The following is a 6000-nucleotide window of genomic DNA, read 5'->3' as shown; positions in this document are numbered from 1 at the left end:
TCCCTTCCATTTTTCTCCTTGATTAGTGTTATATAGAGGAAGATTGCCTAGTTGTACTTCCTCTTAAAACAATCATCACCTCCACCACCACCACCCTGGGGGAAGTATGTAATACCTACAATCAATAGTTAAATTATGTTCCTAATCTTCACTCCGTACCTCAAGTGACCAAAGCCTATCCTAATGGGCGATATAATGCAAAAATGCAAACTCATGTCCTCATCCCGAGGTGGTGCAGCTCCTGTCAGGAAAACCCCCATTGCAAGTGAGCTGCATGAGTTAAGTTTTGTAGCTCAACAATATTTATATTTTTCTTGGTACTGAGCTATCAGGTTCCGATAGTTCAATATCGCGCTGAGCGTTATCTAATTCAGTCGAAATGAGAAGACACTTGGCGTTAATTCTGTTTATTAATATAACTGGCTATTCCTATATACAAGAATTAAGTTTGAGTTAAATTACATCTCTACTATATTCAGAGATTGAACTCCTGATCTGAGACGTGCGAAGCCTGAGAACCAAACCACTCGGTAGTTGGCTGTTGAACGAATGAGAGCGGCCTTCTTGGTCAGTTAGTTTTATACCATAGATTATCAGGTTAGAGTCACGTATCAGTCCAGTGAGAGCGATCTTACATGTTTGCTAAAGTGGGGTGACGTGGGTGGTCACACCTAAGAAGTAATGTTTTCCTCCCTTGTGTATTGGCAGGTGACATTACAACACACTTATAGTAAGCCATGAATTTCATACCACACACAGTGTCTCAAAAGAGGGAGTGGGTTTGTTTGTCGAGAAACTCATGTTTCTCAGAAAGTGCAACCCTTGTTCCTTGAGATCTATAAGTGCAACATGTTTTATTTCATGTTTCTTCAGAGTGAAACCCGTGTTCTTGGGGAAGTGCATTTCCTTGTGAAATGACCAAGTGGGTTTAAAATACTGGCTTTTAAACTAACTTAGAATATACTCTTAAAACCCCAATTCCTGGACTGTGGAGAATATGGGCTTGGCTTCCGGCTTCGGGATACATAACTCATGTATAATTTCAACCACATACCAGTCCCCCCGACATTATGAAATTTCTGGCGGTACCGGGAATCGAACCCCCATGGACGGCAGCTAATAACACTAACCGTTACGATACAGAGGCGCTGTAATGGAAGAGCCCAACTAAATGTACACGGAGGAGAAAAAGAAGAAGGTCATTGTGTGACGAACTAAACAAATAAGTTACGGTCTTACACTCGCGTGTTTCACGTTGTGGTCAAGTAAATGTACTTAGCTGTTGTAACAGTACTTACGGATTGGGGTATTTATTCCGTTGCTCGGCAACAGGTCGCAGTTACGGACCGTGACGTCACCGTGGAGACTCGAGAACTTCGCACGGTTTACTCGGAGAGGCTCGGACTCGCCAGACTCGATCCTCGCGAGTCCAAGCGACACTCGCGCACATCACTACTATAGAGATTAGAGATGTGCTTCAGCCTACTCGAGCGGTTGACGTTAGAGATGGGAAAAGTCGTGACTTTGATGTATCAGTGACAACAGATGAGCTTAACCGATATTTCAGAATATCAGTGACACAAAAATATCTGTGACTTTTATCGGTGATTCTGTCACAGGTAGCACGAACATATGATAATCGTAACGGTCACTCTTTGGTCGCGGGCGGCCAGTATGGAAATACTATAGTTGATATAAGTATTTTCTCAGATGATTCGGGACATTAGAAGTGAGAAAAATAATATTCACCTTTATAACACTATGCAACAGGGAAAAAACTTTTTTTCACAAAAGTAGGTGTACTTTACGTATTCCTGCCCCCTGAATTAAAAAATGACACTGAAAATACCGTATCAACCACAGTTTAGGCACAAAACGTATACTTTCTTAATAATGATCCCGATCACCTACTGAAGTAGTACATATATATCTATGGCACACGAATCATGAACTAAAAGTTGAAATTCGGAGGATAAGGTGGAGCTTAAAGCCAGGAGCTGTCCCTCACATTTTTCCTAACTTACCGTCCTATTTAAGCAAGTCCCTGAAAATTCGAAAACCCCCATAAAATCGAGAGTTACTCAAAGAACATGTTGGCAATGACAATATTAACAGCAGTAGCTTAGGATGTAATGAACTAAATATTTCCTGGACATCTAAAATACTTAATAGTGACGATAATGTAAAAATAAAAGAACCTGGTCACGGTTTGCCCTGTAAAGAAGCTGGTAGTGACGTTGATGCTTGTAGAACTATTCTAAATTTGAGGAGACAAGTTAAAACCTTGGTAGGAATTTAATTAGAACAAAAAAGAAATTAGTTGCGTGCAGAGCTAAATTAAAGCAGATTACAAATAGAGTCATTGTGTTAAGTGAAGCTGAAGACAGTCTTACGTTCATTAGCAAGAAACAAAAAGTAATTGTGGACACAATGCTGAAATAATGTAGCACCAGCCCGAAAATATGCGCTATTCTAATGAATTTATATTATATACTTTGGTTTTGAAAACCAAATGCTCTAAGAGTTACAGACATTGTTTGAAGCATGAGTTACTTCCTCTCCCTACCGAAGCTCATTTGAGACGACTGTGCAAAGGGTTCGAATGTAATTATGGTATTAGTACCGGTTGGTACACCTATACGCCGCACATTTGAATTTTCCGCCTTAAAATTACTCCTCTACTGGAGAAACTCTGAACTTTATAAACCGAATCAACTCAACTGTTTCTCAGAAGATGTCACTGTGTGTATTTCGATTTGTTTTGTTTTTCTTTGATCAAGAAGTCTGGACATTCTCTTACAGATGTCTCTACCAAAAACGATGATCATGCACCCTGGTGCGAAGTGAAGGAACTTTTCTTGAAGATATTTTGTATTCATAAGTAGTTGTCTTTACTAAATTTAGTTCTTTCATCTGCGGGTTGGCAATATTAATTATTTTTTCTCCAACAGTTCTGAACTTAGCCAATCCCGAATTTCTTTAATTAATTTTGGAGCAATCGGGTCCTTCTTCCTCAATTTTTGATCTGTAACTTTTAGACGACCAGTAAACGTCTGTGGGTGGGTCTTAATTATTCATTAAAGGTCTCGAATCTTCCACGAGGGTATAAAAACTGCTGACGAGGGTATAAAAACTGCTGATTTCCTTGTCACTCAGGGGGCCGGACACATCACGCTTCTCTACAGAGCACGACAGGGGATCACGCCCGAGTACCGAACGACTACTCACGAATTCCTCACAAAGCCTTTTTTGTTCGGCCGGGGGCCTTCACAACTTTACTTTAGCACCCAGCCGACGTCAATCAGCAAAACGGCCTGACACCAAGTTGGAAGTCGACCTTTCCATCATGCCTAACTGCCTTATCCACGATGTTGAACCTGACCTTTCTAAAGACGATCTCCTTCACTTCTTCCACATTAACAATTATCCAGTTTCAAATGTATCTCGGGTCCAGGAGGACTTTATCCCAACAGGTCGGGTCCTTATACAAGTACCCACAGAAGACGACGTCCGGCAATTGTTCCAGGACGGTTTGTATATCTCCACCTCCGGGAATCGAGTGGAACCTTGTCCGCCGTACTTCGCCGATGCTTTTGAGACACCAGCAACAACATTGCCGCAGCCATGGATACCAACTCCACAGACTTCGTCGTCATCCTACACCACCACCACCACCACTACTACTACCACCACCACAACCACCACAACCTCCTCCGCTTACACCTCTCCCAATGTTCCTCTTACCACGACTGTTATGTGCCACCCTTCCTCCCTTCTGACGTCTTCTCTGCCCATCGGTCCCACCTTTGATCAATCCAACTCTCCGCTTACAACTGTCCAGTTATCCACCGATGACACCGCCACTTCTCCTGCAGCAGATACGGCACGTCTACCATCGTCGCCATCACCGCCCGACTGCACCTGCGTCGTCCGTGGCGTGGACCCATTAATACCAACAGAAGACATCGCCATTGAACTCCGCCTGGCAGGATTGCCCGTTATAAGAGCTATCCGGATTTACAATGCATCTGGACCCACGTATTTAGTGAGATTACATCTAGAGACTCCCGACGCTGCCCAACATCTTATCGCCAATGGAACACAACTTCACGGCCGACACCATCACGTCGAACAGTCACGCTCACCTCCCCACCGTTTGAACCGTCCCAACCCTTCACGTCCCCGGTCAGCTCCTCCATTCCATCTACCTCGTCCACATCACCGTTCTTACCATCCCCCTCCTAGCTTTTTCCCCCCAACATCGCACACACCCGATCTCCTCCGTCTCTTACTCACTTCCCTAGTCAATATCTCTTCCTTATTTCACATCCTCGCCCTTCAACTTACCCCACGCACACTCACATACTAACCCTTCATATCCCCATTCGTACTCTCCTCTAAACTTTTACTCCCTAAACACATTCCCGGTATTTACATATCCGTGCACACCTCCTCATCCCTTACTTCAATTATCCTCCTCCTCCTCATACTATCGCTCCTTCCCCAACCAGCCGAAACTCCTGGCCAGGGTGAAGGCGTAACCTTCAATGTGGCCTGCCCCTCCCCTTCAGGGAGGGGAATGAAAACATTGGGAAAAAATTGTAACTCATCCCGAACTTATTTCTCGGCCGGGTGGCCCTCACCTCTACTCGCAGCCTAGCCGAGCTCAATAAAGCACAAATAGGCAGACGCCTAGTTGGCAGTCGCCTCCCCACTACCACCAAACATGCCTTACGCTCTCATCCCATGGCTAGATCTCTCTATCCCAGAGATAGAATTATACCAAGCACTGAAAATGCAAAATGCCCATGTTATGAATTCTTTCCGAGTAATAGATGGCCGCACGAAGAAACCCTCAGAACACCTACTAGTGGAAGTCATGACTGATCAAGATGTGAGCCAACTACTGAAGGACGGAGCCAACATAAGGAACTACAGCTACGTCGTGATACCACCGCCGCAGTCCATCCTAGACCAACTTCAAGCTAAACCCGAGTATATTCCCATCCTCCATGAGCTCCCAATAAAAACAAGACCACTCCCACTTTCTCCCCTCACCACAACTACCACCACAACCATCACAACTACTGCTAGCACCCATTCTACAACTATAACCACCACCAATACAACCTGCCATTCCTCCCCGGTCATGACAGCAACCCTCCCCCCCTCCCCATCTACCAACTTCCCAGCCCCCAGCAGGCAACGTTTGAAATAACCCTACAAGACTACACCGCTGACCACGCAACGCCGACCGAGCAGCCACCATCTTCCACGTTCACTTACAGCTGTGTCCTACGAGGCATCACCCCGGACATCGCTATAAGGAAAATCATCCACGAACTCCGCACTGCAGGCGTCCCTGTGAAGAGGGCCATAAGGATACGTAACAACCATGGCCCTACATATATGGTCCGGCTCCAACTACCGACGGAAAGAGACGTCCAACAGCTTATCACCACAGGAGCCCAAATCTTCGGCGAACACCACCGAGTGGAACCCTCCTATTCACCACCCCCATCCACCCGCCACCCATCAGTCGCTACGCATCCTCGCCCCAGGCCACCCCCCACTCCAATCCCAACATATCGACAAGCTCTCCCACCTCTCCCTCACTCCAGCCCCTACCACCCGCCCACACCCACATTGGATCTCCTCCACCTCCTCATCACTTCCCTTCACAACTGTACAGCCACCTTACAACTCCTAACCTCACACCTACTCCCAACCATTGTTATCCCACCATACCCACAGCCTAGTCTTATTCAAAATCACGTGTATCAGCAATTGTAACCCTAATGTAAGCACAAATAATTGTAACCCAAAAGTAAAAACTGTAAGCATGTAACACCTATGTAATCAAACCAATAAAAAGCACAAGAACAGATACTGCACCCTTAGCCAAGAGGCCAAACACCCCCACATCACCAAATCCAAAGCTCCCTCCTTTTATCAACAAACCACACCAAATCCCCGAACCCCGCCAAATCTCCTGGCCAG

Source organism: Anabrus simplex, chromosome 8 (genome assembly GCF_040414725.1).
Source record: "Anabrus simplex isolate iqAnaSimp1 chromosome 8, ASM4041472v1, whole genome shotgun sequence".
NCBI lineage: Eukaryota > Metazoa > Arthropoda > Insecta > Orthoptera > Tettigoniidae > Anabrus > Anabrus simplex.
This window is presented reverse-complemented; position numbering follows the sequence as displayed.